Here is a 24611-nt window from a genome sequence, read left to right on the forward strand (position 1 = left end):
TGGGGGATGGGTGTGTGGGACTGGTAGATGCTGGAGGATGGGGTGGTGGGAATGGATTTGCTGGGGGAGGGTGTGTGGGACTGGTAGATGCTGGAGGATGGGGTGTGTGGGGCTCGGTGTGGGGGATGCTAGGGTTGGGACTGGATTTGCTGGGGGATGGGTGTGTGGGACTGGTAGATGCTGGAGGATGGGGTGGTGGGAATGGATTTGCTGGGGGAGGGTGTGTGGGACTGGTAGATGCTGGAGGATGGGGTGTGTGGGACTGGGGTGGTGGAAATGGATTTGCTGGGGGATGGGTGTGTGGGACTGGTAGATGCTAGAGGATGGGGTGTGTGGGTGTAGCAGTGGGGTGTGCTGGGGGATGGGGTGTGTGGGGCTGGCAGAAAGGACATACTAGGGGAAAGGGTGTGGGGGTGGGCTGGAAGTGGGGGAAGGGGCGTGTGGGAAAGGGCATGGGGGAGATATTGGGACTTGGGCTGGGAGATGCTTGAAGAAGGGGCTGCCCGCGGTGCATGCCGGGAGAGGCGGCAGGGCGCGGTGCATGCCGGGACGCGAGCCTCCGCTTTAGCTTCCCAAGATGGTCTCTAGGCTCCTGTCCCCGCCCTCCCTCCTGCACATGCGCAGTGAGTGCGGCGGGCCGAGCTGCTCCCTCCCTCCCTCCCTCCCTCCTGGCGGCCGGGGCGCTACTGACAGACCGAGGAGCCGGAGCGGCGGCGGCGAGAGCGGGTCGGAGCCTGCCGAGACCCCCCCCTCTCCTCCCCCGCACCCCCACCGGCCCCTGTAGCGCCACCCCCACCCACTCCACAGGGTTCGGCGCCGGTGAATGGGAGCGACGGGCGGCACCGGCCTCAGGGACCGAGGAGAAGCGGCGGCGGCGGCGCGGGTAAGGCCGTGTCCGGGGGAGAGCCCCTCTCCGCCCCCAGCAGTACCCCCCCCCCATCCCGGAGCGCCGGTGCGAGCCAGGCCCTGCGGTCCGTGCGCCTCTCTCCTCCCCTGCCCCCTCCCTCCTTCTCTCCAGCTCGGCTCTCAAAATGGCTGCCGCGCCCGTTGGTGGTGAGGAGGGAGGGGGGGCAGGGCGAAGTGGGAGGACAAGGGGGGAGCTCCCATCCCCTTCTCCGCAGCACTGGGGGTGTGGGGGGGGGCAGACCCCCCCTTCACTGGGTCTCAGCTTCCCCCTCCCGCGGGGATTTAACAGGAAAATAGGCCAAGGCGGGGGTGGGCCAGGCAAGGGGATGGGAGAGAGATGTGCCCCTTCTCGGTGGGCTCCAGCCCCCTCTCTCTGGGTCTTTTGCCCCCCACCCCGCCCTTTCAGGCCTCTAGTTCTCCCCTTCCCCTAATGACCTAGCAAGAAACCAGCGAGGAGAAGACGGAGCTGATGGGCCGGACAGGAGACTGATAATAATAATAATAATAAAAAAATTGAGGTTGAAGAGGGTGGTGTGTGTTGTGTAAACTCCCCCCCTCCCAAATCCCTTAGAGGATCTAGTTTTGTTTTTTCCTTCTCTTGTCCCCTTTGAGATTTGTTAGGAGGTGGCCCAGATCTTCGGAACCAGCTGCAGCACTAACAACAAAACCAGGATTGCTACTAGAGAGGAGAGGTCTAGTCTTTATTTTGAGTCAGTTTCCCACCTGCCTCTACCTCCTTATAGTGATTTAGTAAGAAAAAAAAAAAAAACATTGCTAGGAGGTGGGTCAGACCTTCAGAACCAGCTGCAGCAGAAATGGGGGAGGAAGGTCTAATCTCTCCAAATTTTTTTGGGGGGGAGGGGGGGTCAAGCCCCTGCCTGGTACTTGGCATTAGAAATGGCTTTTAGGACAAAAATAGGTGAATGGGAGAGAGGATGGAAATCTAAGTAGGAATCTTTCCTGCTGCTATTGGCTTTGTGCAGGATGAAGTCTATATGCAGGCAGTTTTTTTTGGGTGTGGGGGGGTGAGAGTGGTGTCTTCTCTCTTACCTTAAAAAGTTGGGGTGGCTCAGTTTTCTGGCTGTAAAATTTATGCACGTAGGGTGAAGGAGATGGTGTACTTGGCCTTTGATACAACAATAATGTGGCACCCCCACCTCCTTTGCCATAGTAGCTGTGGTAAAATTTCTCTGCTGATAATGCTGCAGCAGGGCTTGGTTGTTGCAGGTCAAATCAATTCATAATGAATTACCTAGCCAGGGTGGTGGTAGGTTACTGAAGCTATATTAAAAGCCTTCATTGAACTGTTTGACTGCAAAATAATCATAAGTGATATGTTTAGATTTATTAACCAGATTGAATCCTCTCTCTGTGTGTGTGTGTGTGTGGGGGGGGTGTGTGGGGTGGGTCAGGGAGTATATTATGGCAAAATGTTACTTATACATTTTAGTTTTGAGGTGGGGAGAAGAATCTGTTCACAATGATTTGTTGTTTGCTGCACAATCGTTTCATATTCAACTGGCTTTCAGAAGAGGGAGGGTCTCCTACCAAAATGTAGCATTTGCCTTTAAAGTGTCTCTGAAAAACAGGAAAATATACTAAGGAGCTAAACAAAGAAAATATGTATTTATCAAAAGGTTTTGTTGCTGATATCTGGTTTGTTTTCAGGGCTATTGTTTTTGTGTTTTCTTTTGATTTGACCATGTTTATGGATGCTGGGTGCAGCCATTGAGCAGAGAAGAGACTGGGTGGAGTAAGGAGGCAGAAGCTGCGAAATGGCTAGATTACCCTTTCATAGCATTTTTTTTTCTTTGCTTGCATTTTGCTGGGGTGCGGGAATGCTAAATGCTGTAACAATGAAGTCTCTTCTTTAGGGAAGAGTCTAGTGGTGCAGGAACCTTCTGAAATGAAAGGAATCTAGTATTCTGTTTTGTGGTTTATTTTTCTGCAGGGTGGGTATCGATTAGTCTGGCAGTAAAAAGTGACCAGTCACTGTTGCAAAGCAAGGATTATGTTGTATGATTATCCTTTTCATATGTTGACTTTGATTTTTCAGTTGTTGACTTAATTTCATTTAAATAAATATATACTAAGGATTATCATCATATTTAAGGGAGATTGTTTACACTGATGAATTGAAAAAATGCATTCTGAATTCTTATATTGTGGTTTGGTGCTGTTTGTTCATTCATATAACTTAATGTTTTCCCTACACCTCCAGTGCCCTAGCAGGGTAATTTTATAAGCTGTAGGGAATGCAGGACTTGAAGGTGGGTGATGCAGTTATGTGAAGTGATGTGTAAAGATTTTTAAAGCTCTTGTACAAAGGTGTTGCTTTGTGTAGCATTCTCATACAACTAAAACCTTCAGTACCATGGGTAATATTGGTGCTTAGGTTTAAAGATGAATAGAAAAAGCTTTAGAACAAAGAGGTTTGAGGAACATCATAGGGATTAACTGGTAGACATCTAGGAAGGGCTTCTTATTCTCTCTAGAAGTACTCTCCTCTAATGAGGGGAAGCAGTGTTCCCACTCACATCCAGTCTTGACCATAGAAAGTATAACATTGAACTTAAGATGAATCTCTGATAATTTGTCTGAATCATTTTTTGTATGGTGCTTGTATCTTTTTCATTTTGGGGTTTAGTCTCTGGTATTAGGTGAGTATAGACTAAACTTATTTGCAAAATTAACATACAATTAAATATCTATTACAGGGCAGTTGTTTTTAAAAGATAATTTTTGATTTATTAGAGAAACTGGTGTTACGGATCAGGAAAGGTTTATGATTACTAACAAAACATCTGTCCTGTAAGATGTCTCCAGAATAGGAAGAAAGCTAAATCTAGCAGAATACTTTCCTCCTTGTAACTTTGGAAAGATGAAATACATCTTCTTAAGTGCCTTTAGTACAGGAATAACCTGTTCATTTTCTATTCTCTGAAGGAAGTAGCAGCTAATAGTCACTTGTATAGCTCTATGCAAGGTTCTCCTGCCTACAAATCTGACATCATTTCTTCCTACACTGCTTCCTATACTCCACCCAATCTTCTTTTGAAAAATTTCAGTCTTTATCACCTACTCTCAACTTTGTGCCTTCTTCCATGTTACCTTTTACACCTAAAACAGCCATTCAATCAATATTTGCTGAGTGTCGTGCCTCACTTTCAAAACTATCTTTTCCTCAAGGCCTATGCACTCTAACTTGCATCCAGCTGTACTATACATTTGTATTTTTTGAACTCAGGGCCTTGTCTTGTTTGTCAAAACAAAAATGGTTATTTTTACTATTGTTAAATGTTATGCATGTGAATGGTCCTTGAATACATTTATGTAAGTTAATAGCAAAAAGTTGAATATTTAAATTCTTATTTGAGAAGTTATTATTAGACATGAACTGCAGTTGTCTGAATTATTGTTGGGAGAAGTAATAGCCTTTGCATAGTAGAAGCTGGTTGCAAATTTAATACAATGCACTTAACTTCTGTTTGGAAAACTGGTTGGGCCCAAAGACAAAGGAAAATTTTAGAAAACTCATCCACCTTCCAGGAAACAAATTGTTTGGATCAGGGGAGACACAAACGTATCCTGATTTGAAAGTTTGGTTCCCTTAAATTAAAAACAGCTTGTTATTGCCTGTTCGAACTTTCCATGTAGTTAAATCTCCTTAATCTATTAATGATTTTTGTTGTAGATATTTTGAAGTCCAATCCTGCTTCTAACAAGTGCGCTTTATTGGCTCATTGCATAGCATCTTAGAATATATTGGTATTTCCATAGGTTCCAGTTAAGAGATACTCCTTTTTCAAATGTTAGAGGCCTGTGTGTTGGAAGAACAGTATCTGGTTCTGGCATTAAGTGTTAGGATGAAGCATTGGCCTCTATATAGTTAAGTTTGCAACCACAGTTTTAATAAAAGGCTAATTTTCAGCTCCATTGTAACTCCCCTCCCTATCTTGTTTTAGAATGAAGTATGATAATAGAAAGCTTTCTAATTTTCAGAAGACAAATACTTCTTGTGATTAAAATACTTTAAAGTAGCTCTTGGAATAGTAATTAAAAGTATTTTCCAGCACAGTGGGGATCCTAGTCCCAATTGGGGCCTTTGGGTGTTATGATGATATATACTGGTAAATATTTATAATGTTGCTTTAAGTTCTTCTGTCTGCCCAACAGTCATATTGCATCTCAAATATTAAATAGGTAAACTTTGACACTGACTCTTGGAAGGCACAGGAGTAGTAAAATGTTCAAGAATCTGCCGTTACCTGTAAATTAGACATGATCTGAAGGAGCCAAGTCATTGAAATTGACAGAGGAAAAACATGGTGTCGGAACACTTTGAGTCTGAGCTGACCAAGGCTATTCTTCAAAGAAAAATACTCCTCCTCCTGCATTCTCCACCAAAATATTCCCTTGATTTAGGGGGAATATGTACAGGGTCATCTTCCAGATGGAAGTATGTGTTTATAGTTCAGAACAGAACCTTGATTTTTTTTTTAAAGTGGTAGACACATAACACATCCACTAGACCACACAGCCTCTCTGACCAGGATGAGTCCAATTTCTGTGCTAAAGTCAAGTGTAATGAGGATAATGCCTTTGATAAAGTGTGTTTGGGCCTGCTGATGACTACTGTATAATAATAAAGTACTTTTAGCAGCCACATCTTTCACCTAGGGCGAGTAGGAGGCACTGATTCAATGATTTGTCTAAGATGACATAGTGTAGTAAGTTATACGTTGGATGTGGAACAGTTTTGGGATCTAAACTTCAGTCTGGCATACAACTTGTTGTAATCTGTACTGCATATGCCATGAGTGTCTAATTTAGCTGTGTAGTAGGAAAGGGATTTTTCAACACTATCAACACTTATCAGATGCAGGAAGGATTCTATTGGAACCATTGCTGTATTGATCACTGGTACCTCTCTAACTTAACCTAGTGAATTATCCATCCTGTGTCACTTGTAAAATATATATATTTTTTTTTAAGGAAAAAAATGGAATGATGCTGTGGGTTTTTTGGTGTCTTGTCCTTTAAACTGTTAAAGTTACTAGTTAACAATGATATGTAGTTCACCTATCCCATCACTTACAAAACCCAAGTGTATAAAAGCAAAGAAGGACTAGTAAGGGATATATAATAAATCTTGTGCTAATGGAGTCGTAAACACTTAATTTTAAAATATAAAGAGCATATTTCATGGCAAGAAACCTTAGTTCTGACCCAAGCAAAAATGCTATTTCAGCAGCACTCAAAATATAAACACAACACAATCTTGAAAAATAATTACATATGTACATTGTCACACTAAGCAGTGTCAAGGGCAATACCTCACATGTAATTTTACTAAAAATCCATATTATGCATTCATTTAAAGAATTCCAAGTACTTCACTGCAAATTGTCAGTTGACAAATATTTTAAGTTTCCCACTTAATAGAATTGCTTCTAAAAAATAGTTTATTTACAAAGATCAAGATAACCAAAAAACAATTATTGGCTCAGTTAAGGGTTATTGTGATTAAGTATGTATTTATTTGATTCTTGTATGGCTATTGTCCTTGCTTTTAAGTTCTTGGACTTGGTGAATGACTATAATTACTAGTCTGTTACCACCTTAAAAAAAAAAAAAAAATCAATTAAGTCTTTTGTTTCTGGAATGGAGTTAGACCCAATTGTTTTACATGTCCAGATCTTTGTGGCTTCCTATCGATGTGTCTGCAGTCACATCAATCTTCAGCTGCAGTTTCATCAGATTTTCTATGCGAAATAGCGCTGTGCCTGATCAGTTCTTGGATAGACCTTCAGGAATAAAAAGATGTCATAGGAAGGGTTGTTGGTGATTGAGATGGCATGTCTCCTTTTCAGTCATTGATTAAAGGTTTTTTATAGTAGCATGGGATAGAGTGTTTTCTCTGGGACATAAAACAAAGACCTTTACAACATTCAGTTTTTAATACTGATGACTAGGGCCCTATCAAATTCACAGCCATGAAAAACGTGTCACGGACCGTGAAATCTGGTCTTTTGTGTGCTTTTACTCTAGACTATGCAGATTTCACATGGGAGATGAGCGTTTCTCAAATTGGGGGTCCTGACCCAAAAGGGAGTTACAGGGGAGTCGCAAGTTATTTTAAGGGGATCATAGTATTGCCACCCTTCTCCAGTGCTTTCACAGTTGGGTGGCTGGAGAGTGGCGGCTACTCCGCAGGCAGCAGTGCAGAAGTAAGGGTGACAATACTATACCATGCCATCCTTACTTCTGCACTGCTGCTGGCGGCGCTCTCCCTTCAGAGCTGGGCTCCCTGCCAGCAGCCACTCAGTCGCCCAGCACTGCCAGCAGCAGCAGAGCAGAAGTATGGGTAGCAGTACCGCAACCCCCCCTACAATAACCTTGCGATCTCCCCACAACTCCTTTTTGGTCAGGACCCCTACAATTACAACACCCTGAAATTTCAGATTTAAATAACTGCAATCATGAAATTTACAATCTTAAAAAATCCTAGTACCATGAAATTGACCAAAATGGACCATGAATTTGGTAGGACCCTACTGATGACGGTTGTGAGAGAAAGGATATTAGCTCCTATTATGCTGGGCAAAACTAAATTGACTAATTTTAACTGGATAAGTCATTTTTTACTCCCCAAGGCTGCTGCCTTTTCTCCTCAAAGGTAGCTCGATTTTAGGTATTAAATGTAAGATAGGATGGTAAAGAAGTTTAACACAGTAAACAAAATCAGTTAATTTACACATCTTACCATGGATTCAAGCTTTCATCTGGCGATATACCACTCTTTTTAAAGTAACTAGGTAGTGTTTGAACTTGCCCTACTTATGTGTTACACTTGGTCCACCTGCCTTTTAAGTGGAAGAGAAATCAATTCTTCTTAATTGACTTGTTTTTTTAGATGCCTGAATGCTTGCATACAGTTAGGAATAGTATGGTTTCATTAATTTAGGCATGACTTTCTAAAAGCAGAAGGTGCATTTATTAACAGTAGAATATTTTTTCCTAATTGATCTAGATTAGAGGCATAACGCTGTATAGAGCGGGGGGGTGGGTGGGGAGGATGACTATCAGAAATGAACTGGATATTTTGATCCAGTGTGCTATCTCCTTGGAAAATGAAGATGCTAGAATAAAAATTTGAGAGAGCAGTTATACACTGACCTTTGTAATGAATAAAATAACAATTAGAGTACTATAGTGTTGGCTGGCACTATTCCTTACAAAATTTGACATCTGTCATTATGCATAATGTTTCTCACATTAATAGTAATTAGAGATACTTGTCTCTTGCCCAATGACTGGGAAATAGCTTTGATTGTTTTCTTTTTATTCTCTCCTTTATCTTTCCCACCCATTTCAATGATATTAAATATGGTTCATATGTTTGAAGCCAGGGCATGGTTGGGGAGCACTACTGTACTATGTTCTAATCAGAGCGGGGGGGGGGGGGGGAACAAGCTCGTCCCCCTTCTTAAAAAAAAAAAAAAAAAAAAAAAAAGTCTGGCCCTGTGAAGTGTTGCCCAGGGTTTTTCATGTTTTGATTTCTATTATTTCTGATGCATTAAGATAAACACATTTCAATATGTGAGTGTCTGTGCTGGAAATAGGCAATGACTTCACTCTGAACTGCAAAGAACATTTAAAAGATCTAGAAGATGACAAATTGAACTTTATCAAGTTCAAACTTAATTTTACGCTAACGTAGATTCATAGACTTAAAGCCAGAAGGGACCATCCATGATCATCTCTCACCTCTTGTACATCGCAAGCCATAGAACTTCACCCACCCACTCCTGTAGTAGATCCATGACTTCAGTAACTCAGCCTGAAGTTCTCAAATCTTAATTTAAAGGCATTAAGTTATAGAGAATCCACCATTTATTCTAGTTCAATCCAGCAAGTGACCTGTACCTGATACAGCAGAGGAGGGCAAAAAAAACCCCAAGGTCTCTGCCAGTGAGACCTGGGGAAAAATTCCTTTCTGATACAAATATGGCAATCAGACCCTGAACATGTGGGCAAGATTCACCAGCTGGACACCTCGGAAAGAATTCTCTGTAGTAACTCAGAGTCCTCCCCGCCTAGTGTCCCATCTCCAGCTGTTGGATATTTTTGCTAATAACAGTTGCAGATGATCTATATGCCACTGTAGGCAATCTCATCATACCATCCCATCGTAAACATATCAAGCTCAGTCTTAAAACAAGTTGGGCTTCTTGCTCCTTCTACTCCCCTTGGAAGGCTGTTCCAGAACTTCACTTCTTTGGTGATTAGAACGCTTTGTCTAATTTCAAGCCTAAGCTTGTTGATGGCTAGTTTATATCCATATGGTCTTGTGCCAGCATTGGCCTTTAACTTAAATAATTCCTCTGCTGCCTCTGATGTATTTTATAGGGAGCAATCTCCTCTCCTCTCCTTCTTTATTTTGTTAGTCTAAACAAATCAGGCTCCTTAAGTTTCCTTTCATAAAGTAGGTTCTCCATTCCTCTGATCATCTGTGTAGACCATTCCTGAACCAGTTTCAGTTTGAATTAATTTTTCTTAAACATAGAAGATCAGAATTGCACACAGTATTCCAGATGAGGTCTCATGAGTGCCTTGTATAATGGTAATAACACTTCTCTGTCTCTACTAGAAATACTTCACCTGATGCAAGCTAGGGGATTGTATTAGTGTTTTTCATGGCCACATCACCGTCAGAGTAATACACAACAGTCAGTTTAAGGAAACAATTTCAGTACTTCACTCTGGATATAGTCCTACAGACAAATTTAAAGTTACAGATCCACTACTGGATGCTGCAAGAGAAATAGAGAAAAACTTACAGTAAAAAAAATCAACATAAAAATCCAATGCAAGATGCCTGGCCAAACATAAGGTATGGCCCAATAATTGCTCCACAGAGGAAAAGGTTGTTTGTCGATGCTGTTAACTCTTTAAAAAGAAAACTGTGAAATGTGTTCAAGGTCCTGAAGATGCGGTATGATAAGGAAGCCTTTGCCATTTGGTTGGACAACAAAAACTAAGTATAAAAAGACAAGAAATTCTTGAGTGGAGTCGTCTTAAATGTCTGAGTAGTTGAGGGACACTACTTTAAACAATCTCAGAGCTGATTGTGGAAGATGAAAACTTCCCAATACGTAGTGGAATTCATAAAGATTGATAAAGATATAAAGACAATCAAAAATGTTAGTTTTAATTTGTAACTATTGTCAGGAGGAGTTTGATGAAAACATAGCACATGCTTTATACAAAGGACTCTACAGGGGGGCATTGAGCTTAAAATTGTTGTAGATATTGGAGGGGCTTGACAGGTTGCAGGCTGATGCTATAGTTGCAGTTGGAGAAATCTCTCTTGGTCTAATAAACAGAGAACCACATGGGCAAAACTGGAAAACTCTACAGAAAAGCTGTCTCCTTTCCATCGATGTTCAACAAAACGAATCATAAATTGCAAGGTTATTCACTGAGTCTAGAGCAGGAAGAAGCCAAAATATATTTAATGGAATATAATCAGGAGATTGTTCCTTTTCAAGTATTTAAAACTAAAGATCCAGGTTTCTGATTTCAAATCTGTTTCTGAAGGAAGCTGTCAAACTTTGTTCCATCAAAATTGGTGGAAAGCTGAGGAGCAAAAACAATGGAATATAGAAGTGAATTCAGAGTCTTGTCAAAATTTGATACCTACTTTTGCGCCAGCAAGTCCTTTTTTGTAGCATGTTTGGTTTGGTCAAAACTTCATAATAGGCTCGGTGCTGAAAAGGCAAATATATTTGCAATATTGCATTGGTGTCGAGGCCTTGATCATATGTGAGAGGCACCTGAATGTTGGTTATAAATCTGAATTTCCCAGTCAGCTTTTTCTAAAGTAGACTGTTATGGAATTTGTTTTGTAATTTTTGACATTGTGCACTTCTTTATTGTTCAAAGAGCATACCTTACAAAATGAATGGTACAACATGTTTTTTTTTTTTTCATTTTTTAAAACCTTAGTAGGCGCTTGCTTTCTAAAAACTGTTTATCTCCAACCTGGGGGGGGTGGGTGGGTGGGGGGGAGTTTTAATTCCTTGTATGAATAGTGGCACTGGTCTAACATCATCCAATTTCTCTTCTTTTTGGGCCAATAAAACATGCATGAGTGCAATGTGAAATTGTATTTTTTACTAAATAAACTGGGTTGTAAATATGGTCTGAAAATAAAATTTGGTATCTTTGTCCCTTTGTTTGATCAATTAAGTATTTCTTACTATTAAACCCTATGTGTAATAGGTTACATTGATATTTTGCTTTAAATTGTTCATTTGGGTCATATTTTAAAGGTGAGTCTGACTTATGTTTCAGCCTAATCATCTGAGGTTAGTATGGACACCTCTTTAATTTTTTTTTTAAATAATGTGGGAGGATTTGTAAATGTTTTTTCTCTAACTTCTTAACCAATTGTGTATCAACATAGGTTGAATAGAAAAAAGGTTAGTCCGCCTCATAAGTGAGTTCCCACTTTGCACTGTTAGTTTCATCCCTGCATGCTTAGCAGGTAGTAAGCCTAAAATATCTTCCAGGGTAGGACCTATGTACTGGGCCACGTCTAATTTGTAGATAATGCTATGATCAAAATACTGATGTAGCAAAGTAGAGGGGAGGGAACTAAAAATGTTCTTAATCATGTTCTTGAACTATACTACAACTATGGACTTACAGGGCTGTAATATGATTTAGAAATACTATTAAAATATAGCTCAGTTTCTGTCTCTACTTGAAGATTCAATGGTATTTTAACCAAATTTCCTGGCATGGTCACTTTTTTGCAGGATGGATAAAACCTTAGTATGATGACTGCTTTGTTCACTAGCTTATTTTATGACATAAATTATAACAAAAGGATAAGGAGGTTTATATTTTATCCCCCTTATAATTTACCTTGCAGTTTCTTCCCAGCAGATGGAGACAAATGTCTTTAAACTTCTTTTTGAGATATGGATGTTAATTCACTGTTTTTTTTGGACCAGTTCCATGGCTAGCTGGTCGTCTTCCTTCCTTGAATGGTGTGCTCTCTTCATAGTCTTCTCCTTCTCTCTCTTCCCCCCCCGCCCCCCAATTCATTCTAGAGAGATTGGATCTATTTTGTGGTTATACCCTTAGAGTTCACTGGTTCAGAGCAGCTTTTTGTTCATATATGTTAGAACAAAATTAAGCCATTGAAATGAGGCTAGATCCACTGAAATGCCTTTGACACACTTTTCCCATAATACATTTGAGAATTATATCTCTGAAGCTGGCAGGGAATGACCATTTTCTTAATGTATTTTGAAAGAGTCATTAAGCCCCAAGTACCCTGTATGTATATGTAATTCACCAGCAGTGCAGCTCTACATATAACAGTAGTTTAGCCTTTGGTAGTGCTTAAAGGGATGCTATTGGCTCATATCTACTGAATAGATTTCAAGTTTCGTCTACTCAATCCCTTTGCCAGTGCTTGTGGCTTAACAGTTTTTTTAAGTCACTTTCCTCTCGGTGAGTTTGAAAACTTGTGTGAAGAGAGAAGGTTGACTAGACATATAGCTCTGTCAAATGTAGAAACAGAAAAAAAATAAAAATATTAGGGAATTCTTCTAGCCTTAGGTGTGCTTGTAAATAAGTCTTCAAACAGAAATGACTTAAATTATGTCCCTTTGATATATTCATCTATTTTTTTAATTTTGAAAGACAACTCCGTCTTACACATAATTACACTGGTCATTGGATCCTAAATTAGTTGCTAGTTGCAATTTAAACTCAAAACTACATTTAAGCAATTCCCATGTCTATAATTTTCTTTTGATTCTTCAGTGTAACTCTCTCCTACCCATACTATGTTCTTCATAATGTTACACAGATTTGTATAACCCTGTTTCTGAAAAAAATCCTTCTAATTGAAGAGTTGGGACTAAAAGTTCCTATCTACTGCTAATTGCTGGTCCCTCAGTTTCCAGGGCACATATGGAATGTCTGGTACATGAGTGTTTGTTTTTTTGTACCTGACAATGGACAACTCTTTGCCCTTTAAAGTAACGCTGGGTTTTGACTACTGAAATCCCCTGTCGATTTTAGTTTTACCTCTTCACCCCCATCTGATTTTTGTTAAAATACTGCAAGAAGATAAGGTGGCATAATAGATCTAGTAACAAATTAATCCCCTAGGCCAGGTTTACATATGGTCTATGAATATTAAATAGGGATTAACCCTTCAGCTTGTATGCCACTATATTGAGAACTGCAGTTGAATGTTTTGGAAGCGATTGTATTCTTCAAATGTATAATTTGTGTTAGACTAATCATTAAGATGAAACAGAACTTTTGAGAACTGTATTTTTTTTCCTTAAATATTTTAGGACAAATTAACTTTAAAATCTGGATTTGAATACTTTCTTTTTTTTAAGGCTATAACTATGTTCCTTCACAGCTAAACCTGTACCTTCATGGAATATTCCTGAGCTTAATTTAGGACCTGTTTTTAAAAGTGAAACGTTACTGATGCCATTTACAATTGTTGTCTTCAGACTTTCTTAAGTTGTACAGCAATACAGTAAAAAGTATTGGATAACTTCTTTCCACTGTATTGAAAACTGAGAAACTTTTTATTTAAAAACACGTAAGTACAAAATCATTTCAGAACTTCATTTACCTTAGCTTTAAAGTAGTAGTATGTTAAAAGCTTTTAAAAAAAAAAAAAAAGTGATAGAGCAAAGATGTTACTGCATGTAAAACTTGTTACCGTCTCCTTTAAATTACCAAAGTTATGAATGACTGGGGTCTAATAGACTCTAGATCAGTGGTTCCCAAACTGGGGTTCACGAAATGTTACAGGGGGTTCTTGAGGAAAAAATTCCCTAATGGTGGACAGAGCTGTCCATAGGGACCCCATAGGGCCAGCAGCCCAGAGCCCCTGGACTTCCAAGAGCTAAGCAGATCAAAGCAAGCATATCTATCACACTGAGATTTAAACTTCAAGACTCCTTATAAGAAATGGAAAGGGAAGTAGATATTTTTTGCTGTTTTTAAAATTAAATAGGCAGCTAGTGTTCTTCATAATAATTTTAAAAACAATAAGTTTAAGCTTTGTTGTAACATGCGTTGTTTGCCTGGACAGCTCAAGACCTGAATGCTTGTGTAGGAGGAACTCTTCAAGTTGTCTTCTTAAATACTTTCATGCTGTTTCACATCTGATACTCCTTGATGAAACATAGGAGCCTTGTCTTATAACAGGCTTATTCAAAATGATACAAGCTATGAAAGGAAAGTGAGATCTTGGAAGAGTGTTGCCGTTTTTATAATGTAATAAAATACTGTAATGATTAATAATAAATAGTGTGTAATAAGCATGTCATAAAAACAAATTTTATATTTCCAAGATCACTACTTTTATAATTTATACTCCGGTAAAGGAGAAAATCCCTGGATATATTCATTTTTAGGAGGGGGTTCGTGAGACTTGACATTTTAGTGAAAGGGGTTCACAGTTTGTTAAAGTTTGGGAACCACTGCTCTAGATCATACATACTTGTAAATGTACAGAAAAACTTACTTAACAGATTCTCTTTTTGGTCTTCATGTAAGTTATCACGGCAGGGAACTCATAAAACCACCTGCCAATTTTGAGTGGGGGAAACTTGCGTGGGGAGCCTAAGCCATCAGTTTCTGTAGAACTCAACTTTAAAAGAAACAAAGAAAAAAACCTCCCCCAAAACCATAGCCCTGTGATTGCAAAGAGTATGCTGAATATAAACAGATGTTAATAGTGTTTTCCAGAGTCTGTGGATAGATCCATCAATTAGCAGCTGCTTTTAGATTTCTCAAGCATCTGTAGGGTAAAATTAAGAGCCTCTGAAACAGACCTGAATCGTCATAATTTTCAGTTTAACTTCTTCATTCATAACACTGTGGGCTGCAGTGAAGTTGATCAGACTTGTTAGTTTAACTATGCCAGGAAATCTAGGATACCTAGGATTATTGGGAGGCTCACAAGAGAGGATGATCAAAAATGCTGTTTTGGGGTTTACAAAGAGTTAGTGATAAAGGAATGGGCATTGGTTTCTCATAGCAGACAGTAAGCTGCTGCTTCCAGAAAGTGGAATGAATAAGGGGACTTCTTGTTTGTCAGGGTGACAAAGATGTCACCCATTAGCTGGATCTTGGAATAGAATTCTAGCAGATGTCACTGGCTTCTACCATGATGCTGTTGGGGACTTCCTCGATGTTGATGGGGACTCCTCCTCTTATAACAACTTTGAACCACTGAGCTTTTTCTTTTGACTAGTACCCTGTTTCCCCGAAAATAAGACATCCTCCGAAAATAAGGCCTACTTACAGTTTTGCCTCTCGTTGTAATATAAGGCATCCCCCCGATAATAAGACCTCCCCGATAATAAGGCATCCACCGATAATAAGGCATTTTTCATTTCTGAAAAATAAGACATCCCCTGAAAATAAGACCTAGCGCATCTTTGGGAGCAAAAATTAATATAAGACACTGTCTTATTTTCGGGGAAACAGGGTAGGTGTTTGCCACTGCAGGAGAAGCTGGTAAGACTTAGTTTTTAATAATTGTAAAAGAATGCTAATGTACTTTATATATAATTAAATTCTTTTTTGCATTGGGATGCTTCCCCATGACACTCCAAAAATGTCTGCTTAATACACTACATATATGCACTTTGGCCTTCATTACAGCTTTTTACTGTCATTTTTATATCCAGTTAGGTCACCTTAATTGGTTATAAGTAATATAGGTTGTCCACACAGCAGCTTTTGTTATCTCAACTGTGCATGTGTCAGTACTTGCTGTTTGTAGCAATGCATTTTAGGAAAATCTAGGCAGCCTTAGCCAGGAAAAGAGTTACAAGCAGGACGTATACACAGAATTGTATTGCTGATATGTATGGTAATGTGCTCTGGGGTGTCACAGTACATAGGGTGTTGTAAAGAAGGAAGGCCAGTTAAATTGGTTATGCATATATGATTATAGGATCCTGTCCATGCTGTAGGAAAGTGTTGAACTTGTTATAGGAAGGCAACCAGCTAGCAGGAATGAAATGCTGTTAACTGTCACAGGTAGTAACAGCCTCTAACTGTGTGGTATGTGTACATGACCTATGCTTGGATCCAATTGTGCTAGGAGCTAATTACAAATTTAAGTTGTAGCATACTTAGGGGCTTAGGCTAGAGTGGAAGATGCTGGGCATACTCAGTTAATTTAAGTTGGGCTCTTTGTCTTAACATCAATAAATTATGGGCTCCTGCCCCAAATATAGTAATTCAGGGTTCCCATAGTGCCCATTAATTAGCAAGGCCTCTGTTCTTCTTTTCTCCCTATTAAATGGATTCTTGGCTCTTCCCCGTAATATAAATATGGGACCTGCCCTGCTACCTACCTGTTGCAGGGCTCCAAGGTACACAAGAGGCCCTTTGCCACCCAATAACTCCTTCTCAACATATGCTGCTCTGCTACTGTTTTTCTCTGTTGGAAAAACAGGGGCTTCATGCTCCTCCCTCCCCTTCTCTTAAAGGAGAAGGGATGCCTGTACTAATATTTCTCTGCTTGCTTACTTCCCATGGGAAAAGAACTTTCTTTCTTCCCATCATCTCCTAGAAAAAGAACAAGAGGCTCCAGGGCCATTCTGCTTTCTCCTTTTCCCTACAGGAAAGGCTCTAACAGGTCTCCACCTTTCCTCAGCCTGGTTGACTATCCTCCATATTTAGCCTGTCTAAATGCACCCTGAGTCTGCTGTAATGAGAACCTCACTAGTCTGTTTCTTGACACTGCTTTTGAAAGAGAAATGTTTGGACGAGTCTTTAAAGTTTTTAATGTAAGATGCACCCTCTGGTAATATGAAGAGTAGATATGTCAGAGGAATCTCATGTTGAAGTTAGCCTTCTCAGGGCAGCAATGATATCTAAATTGTGTGCCACCTGCTCTCTCTCACTCAGGTCTAGCCTGTGCTTAAAATATAGGTCGATATAGCTATGGCAACCTAACCCCTGGTGTAGACGCAGCTAGGTTGATGGAAGAATGTATCCTTCAGCCTAGCTGCCATCGCTTGGGGCATTGGTTCCTACAGAGACTGAAATACCCCTTCTGTCGCTTTGGATTGCATCTGTACTATAGGATTATGCTGGCATAGCTAGCGATCATAGCTACAGTCCCAATTGTGTAGACATGGCCTCAGTCTCATTGTCCTCATTGGCCTTCTAGTTGAGCTGCTGTAGGAGTGTTTGGAGAAGTTTTTGTGCTTGAAGTTATCCTTCTTATTGGAGATCTCTTCCTTCAGAAGATTGAACATATCTTCAGAGCAAGGCATTATTAGCAGGGAAGCAGTTAATTAAGAGCAAGTCTGTCACATTTTATTCTTTGGTTTCCATTCAGTTTCATGGAGTAGGAAGTAGAGAAGCTTCGCTCTATTGCATCTGTGCCCTGTTAGTCTGTGGGAGTCATATCAGTTATTGCTAACCATTCGATATCTGGAAATTAAAATCTGTTCTTGAAGTACATCTGTTTACTTCACAGAACTGCCATCTTAAACTGAGAAAGTGGTACTGTGGTTAAGGACAGACAATAGGAGAAACAAACAATATCTCATTTTGGGGTGAGGGAAGAATGTTTTGTGTGTGTGTGTGTATGTGTTTTTTTTTTTTTTTTTTAAGGAGGCTCGTCTGATCTATTAACTCTTAAATTGATCAGCAAGTACAGTGTTGTAGATCTTATCTCTGTAAGAAAATTGTTCATAGGATTTTCCAGCTAACACCAAAAATCATATTCCTGCATTTTAAACCTCTCACCCCCCCGCCCCAAAACCTAAACATAACCAAAACCCTCATCATTCTAGGATCATCTCCAGCAACATCTATTAAAACATGTTTTTTTAGTTACACTGGGATGAGACCAGTTCTATTTGGTCAAGGAGATGGAAAATACCTTTGGCTCTTAAAGCAAGTATCCATTAGGATATTTGCTTTAAATTGTATCAAATGGCCAGATGGACTGTATGTGACTGCATTCTTTGCTGCCTTTGGTACGTGTGTTCTATGGTATTCCACACCGAAATAGTTTGAGTAGTAGAACATTTTTGTAAACTGTTAGTGCTCTGAGCTGATACAGGAAAAATGTTTTTTCTTTAAAAAAACCCCACATATCTGTAACTTGAGTCTTGGTTCAGTTGTCAGTACACTAAACCCTGATTTAACAATCCAACAACTTTTTACCCAGAAAACTTTAAGGAATGAGTAATATTTAGCCTGTATTTTCAATTTTTACAGCTAAAATGTAAAACTCTTAAAACATTAGCATCACTAGATATAAAGAAATAAGTTACAGTGGTTCCTACCTTTTGTAGGTTAATTATATTTATCTCAAAGCAAGACTTTCTCTCTAGTGGAACAGGTTCACGGGAATTTAACTTGTAATATCTGAACATGGCAACCTCTATACCTTAGTCTACAGACCTGACAAAGTGAGGAAAATAACAACTATACTTCATCATACAAGCAACTAATTTAGCTACATATTTTTCTAGAAAGTAGTAACACTATCTTGGATCTGTTATAGGATTTCTCCTAAAAACCTTAAGGGATTTATTGGCTCACAATACTGACCCTTTCTGAGTTGTCTGTATTAATGACTTTAGCAAAAAAGAGAAACTCCATACCACGTGGTACATTAACACTCTTCCTGGTGTGTTTTCAAACCTGAAATCTTTGTTTTGCTTACATCTTTGTCTTGTAAGATGACAAGCTTAAAGGTTTGTCTGCCTGTGAAGTTGTCTCATTAGCTTTATTGATATGGAACGGTCTATTCATAGGCAAGATACTAGCAGATGGCTACCCAAAAATGCTACCCAAAGTAATGTCATTTTAAATGACTACCTTGCTTAACCTTTTGTTACAGATAGACCAAGAGGAAAATAATTTAACTATTTTTTTAAGTCAACAAAAGGGCACCTAACTTCACTGGATAAAGTAGTGCTATTAGCATGATAAATTATTTGCTTGTTAATCTTAATTTTAAATATTTGGGCGAAGGCAAGAGCAAAGCTGTTTGTGCTCTGGGAGATGCACTGGAAAAGGACACTTTTTTGTTTTTTAACCAGGCAAAATAAGACTGCTTATAATAAACTGACCAGGAATTTGCTTTTTAGCTGAATTTAAAAAAAAAAAAAAAGATTACTGGGGAGGCAGTGTAGTCTTAAATTAATCCATGAATTGAAAATACTGGGTTCTAGGCCTGCAATTGACTTGCTGTGTGACCTTTGACTTGTCGGTTAGTCCTCGTCAGTTTAAACATTTGTAAAGGGAGTACAGTCTACCTCATGCTGGTGTGTAGAGGCATGTAGCTTTCTTATAAACTGAGTTGAGGATATTTTGCAAAACTAACTTATTTCTATCTCCAAAATACCATAGAATTCTCCAGCAAGTATCCTGCTGAACCAATGGTAGTGCTCAGACTTACTAGTGAAAAGTGACAGGTTTCAGAGTAGCAGCCGTGTTAGTCTGTATCCGCAAAAAGAACAGGAGTACTTGTGGTGAGTAACTCAAGGTATATCTTCACTAGCAACGTTAAAGCACTGCAGCGCTTTAACGTGGCTGTGTAGTCACAGCACCAGCGCTGGGAGAGCTCTCCCACACTGTAAAAAAACCCATCCCCACGAGGGGAGTAGCTGAAACTTTCAGCACTCAGGTAGGTGTTTTTCACACCTCTGAGCGAGAAAGTTGCAGCTCTGTAAAGTGCAGTGTAGACAAGGCCTTAATTAGGTACACCAGGGGTAGGTAACCTATGGCATGGGTGCTGAAGGCGGCACGCGAGCTGATTTTCAGTGGCACGCACACTGCTCGGGTCCTGGCCACCGGTCCGGGGGCTCTGCGTTTTAATTTAATTTTTTAATGAAGCTTCTTAAACATTTTTAAAACCTTATTTACTTTACATACAACAACAGTTTAGTTATATATTATAGACTTCTAGAAAGAGACCTTCTAAAAATGTTCAAATGTATGACTGGCACGTGAAACCTTAAACGAGAGTGAATAAATGAAGACTCGGCACCCCACTTCTGAAAGGTTGCCGACCCCTGAGCTACACAGTTGACCTCTTCGATATACAATTACAATAAATAAATCATTAGTTTTCACTGGTTTGTGATATGCTACTTCCAGAGGAAAAGCCTCTGTTTTAAGCCATGCCAGCAGTGCGTGACCATGTTGACCTGCTCACACGCTTACAGCCATTCATATATGTATATTCAGGAAAATTCTGGGCAGCTATCCCACTGCTTCAGTTGCTTGTACCAGAAGTAAAGGAAAGGACTGTGTATTTGTTTCACAGCTATGCTGTATTGAGATGCACAAGACCTGGGAGGTAGCACTTGTTAAGACCATTTAACTATGTGTAATTATGTTATCTAAACAGCAAAGAAATATTGGAAGCATGTGTAGCCTCATAATATTGCTCTGTTCATGAGTTGGGCATGTGGACATCATCAATATGAAGTCAACCATTTCTTTAATCAGGTTTGAAGCTAAAATATTCTATAGCATAGACAGCTCCATGAGTGGCTAGGGCTGTCTCAGTTTTAGTATTTAAATAGCTGCTAATACTTAGTGGATAACTCAATTTATTTAGAAAAAATCCTGATTGTTTATTTGTTCTTTATAGAAAATGAAGAAAAACGTAGATTTGCATGAAAAAGAATCTTCTATTTGCAAGATATTATCTGAGTAAGCTGTTGACATTAACAGAATTGTATTCAGATAAGGAATAAACAGGTGAATTTTATAAGATCCTGTTCATGAGCATGATCTTAGTAATGAGGAAAGAGGAACATATTTCAGTTTTCATAAGGTGCTTGCAGCCCTTTAGTGAAGTGGGAAGAATTAGCTATTAGCCAGGATGGACAGAGACGGTGTCCGTAGCCTCTGTTTGCCAGAAGCTGGGAATGGGTGATAGGGCATGGATCACTTGATGATTCCCTGTTCTGTTAATTCCCCCTGGGGCACCCGGCATTGACCATTGTCAGAAGACAGGATACTGGGCTAGATGGACCTTTGGTCTGACCCAGTATGGCTGTTCTTATGTTCTTAATGTGTTAGCCTTGCTTGAGTTTTCTCAGCTGTTTGAATGTCAAATTTGATAGAGCCTTCATTCATTTGTGAGAAATGGCACTGTTTGCACAGCATAGTACTTAATATCTGCACTTTCTGTAATAACACCTAAAACAGAAATAAGAGGAAGTCAAAACCACTCTTTTACCAGGAACTTATCTTACTACTCAGTAAATTAAGCTTTACCTCTTGCATATGTGGTTTCACTGTTTGTATGTATCTGGCATTTGCATATGTAAAATGGCATGGGCTCCAGTTTCTTTACATAAAGAACCCCAGAATCTGTTAGCAAAGGCCCATACCAGAGATGTGAGGACTCGGTGATCCTTGCAGGCAGTACCATGGTGAAAAAACCAGTTTGCACTATCCCTGCTAATAGAACATTGTTTCATTCTAATGCACTAGGGATTTTAGGTATCTGGGTTGGGTGATCAAATTAATGAAAAATCTGAAACTGTTGAAAAAGCATTGGCACCATGATGCTATTTGGCATAGATAAAACGGGCGTAGAAGTCCCAATGTCTTGAACACTAAGTACGATTATTGGGCTCTGACAGTATCCTGTTCCCAGTGAGAAGGAGTTTCAGCTTATTGATACTTCCATTTGCCTAGACTGAGTTATTAAAACAGAGTTCTGGATTCTTAAATCCTGCAAGATGTCTAAACAGATTAAGTAGACAATTAATAAGATGAATGTGTAAAACCTGTTGGTTGGAATGAATTATGTCCTTAAACACACTTTTACCCCCCGGCCAGCTGTGAAACTCATTTTGGTGGAAGCAATCTGTGACTTTATGCCTACTGCATTATGTCAGCAGCACCTCACTGTTAAGCATACGGTAGGGCTGAGCTGTCTCCAGTTTGACTCGATGATGATATTGACTGTAACTTGTGGCTGGAACATTATCTTATTTCTTGTGTAGTATAATATCTTTGGAATTGACTTTCACAACTAAGGTTTTTACACATTTTACTTAAAATTAAACAACTTGGTATAAATGCCACTCGGCTGAATACTATTTAACTGCAGTATGAAGATATTTGAGTCTTTTAGCTCAGTTCAACCCATCTAAATAAGACTTAATCTCAGACAGAACAAAACTAGCCATCTGCTGAAAGGACTCAGATTGTCTGAATCAAAAGACAAATCAAGGAGAACGAATGTAATTTACTATAAACCTTCACCAAGACATGCATACAAACAGTTAAAGCAGTGGTGTTGACAGGAACTGATAGTTCTGGTTGGTTAATAATAGCTTTCCACTTCTAGGTCACAGTTCAAATCTAGCCTGTCTGTAGTGACTGAAAACAGTTATCTAATGGGATCTGGTTCTTAGTGGACTGTTGTCACATTACAAAAACCACCATCCTAATCTTCCTTGCTAGCTTTGTACACTAGGGATGGAGAGGGTCTGGAGATCAGACTATGCTTCCCCTGTAGATGGTCCCTTCAAGGCAAGTGGGGGGGAAAACTATACTGCTATCTATTCATTTTTAGAAGGTACACACTATATTTAAGTGATTTATTTTGAAAACTTTTCAGATTAGTTTGACAGCTGTATCAGAAAATGAATGATTGGTTATTTCATTTACCAAAGGTAATTGAAGCAGATATTTATGAAGTCATTGGGAGGTGACCTATCTCCAATTCAACAGGTTAATCATTAATATTTGAAGGATTTTCTTGCCATGTTGTATTAGGAGGAGAAAATCACCAGATAGACTAAATCAGCGTTGTGTAGTCTGGATTTTTTTCTTCAACAGCAAACATATAATATTTTAACAAAACAAGCATATGAATTGTTGAATTTAGTTTTTTCTTTGTTGCACTGTTTGCATTTTACACACATGCCTGTCTTACCCACAGGTAGAGGAACTTCATTAAGATATTCCCAAACTGGGTCTTTTAAAGCCTGCTGCCATTATAGGTTTTCCCTCCTAATGAGAGAATGGTATGGTAGATCTCAAATCACTCAGAAAGACCTCAAGACTCCTGGAATATTCTGCTCAAACAGTTTCACTTTTGTTTCTACTGCCTGTTCCTCCCTTCTCACATTTATCTATAGACTACTACTCCTTGTCCAGATCTATTCTGCCCCCAACAATCTTCTATTCATTGAACTTTTTGAAACTTTGCACTTTTAGAGAGAGGTGAGGGATTGACTCTGTGTCCACAAATTTATAGAGGGACAATATGGTTGAGGCATGTTATTTCTCACCTCCGGATATTTATTTATTTATTTTAAAACATTTTTTGCTGTTAACAAGCATGTTATCTCTGGAGACACAAATCCACAGTTTGAGAACTGCAAAACTAAGCATCTCTGATGGTATCTTCTAGACTGAGCACTGAGTCCCATTGGGTAGATAGAAAGATTAAATAAATAATCTATACAGAAGCCCCTGGAACCCCATAAGATTGGGTCACTAATCCATGAACTATTGGAATTCATTTACAAAACTTTTCTTAAACATTACATGAATATATTCTCATACTATAGAATTAGAATTTATAATCCTTATTCCATGATGAGATATCTTTAAGCTATAATGTATCTTAATTAAAGCTATCTTTAGATAAAATGTTTTTTGAGGAAAACTCCGATTTAAATGAAAAATCTGATTTTTTTTTTTTAAACATTGATTTTTATCCACCCTGTTCTTCCCCCTTAGCCTTCACAGTTGTAGAGCACCTATAGCTCACATTTTCCATTGATCGAGAAGAAATCAACATTTCAGAAAATCAAGCTCCTTGTTCTAGTTAAAGGTTTTGATAATATGAAGGCTGTTTCATTTGACTCTTCATTCAGTTTTTTGCTAAATTTCCAGAGATGAAACATAACTTATTTCCAAACTACATGAAAATTTGGTATGATGGTTCAAGATCTATATGTAAATGAATATATTCAGGGGAAGTACTAGTAGGTTTCAAAGCTGATATCAAGAGATTAGAGTTCTTGTATATGGGAGTAGTGCTTGTTCCTTATATGTGAAGTAACTTCCAGTTTAGAAACAACAATCTCTTTATGAATTTTTCAGGATGTGTATGCACTGCCCACAGGACCATTTTGGTCAGACAGCCTACTGATCTAAAGCCCTGGCTATACATTTCCATTCAACCACAGTTTAATGTGATTTGGCTCAGCCTTTGTAGAAATACAAGGTTTTGCAACTGGATTCAAATCCATGGTCTTGTCCAGGTAAACCTAGATGCTGTCTGTTTCAGTATAGAGAGGACCTAACTTAATAGTCAGCTAGTTGGTCGAGAGTTGCATAAGGCATTTGGAGTCCATGACATGGGCAGAATGATCATGTCCTCATGCATGATGTCTGACTTTCGCAAAGCAGAATGGAAAGTGGTAAGAAATGGACCAGAACTTTCAGGAATTGCCCATCATTTCATAGCTCTTACCACAACACACTGGTAGGAGGTGTGTGCAGGAGGAAAGGAGGAGAGGCAGTGTTATCAGAGCTACAAAAATCACACACCTTTGATATTCCATTAAACATGTATGGTAGAACTGCGTCAAAAGAAGCTTCCTAAAACGCAAATTTCATAATTG

General features: G+C 39.2%; 1 protein-coding gene across 2 annotated transcripts in view; it reads left to right on the forward strand.

Annotated features, from left to right (window-relative positions):
- The first annotated feature begins 671 nt into the window (after positions 1-671).
- Positions 672-24611, forward strand: part of PAFAH1B1 (platelet activating factor acetylhydrolase 1b regulatory subunit 1) — a 59759-nt gene continuing 35819 nt past the window's right edge. The window contains exon 1 of one of the 2 annotated variants that reach the window (XM_054008788.1): positions 672-883. The gene's annotated coding sequence lies outside the window, so the exon portion shown is untranslated. Of the gene's footprint in view, positions 884-1034; positions 1054-24611 lie in introns of those variants that run through there. The other variant, XM_054008789.1, reaches the window with a different exon arrangement.

This window comes from Malaclemys terrapin, chromosome 18, assembly GCF_027887155.1.
Source record: "Malaclemys terrapin pileata isolate rMalTer1 chromosome 18, rMalTer1.hap1, whole genome shotgun sequence".
Taxonomy (NCBI): domain Eukaryota; kingdom Metazoa; phylum Chordata; order Testudines; family Emydidae; genus Malaclemys; species Malaclemys terrapin.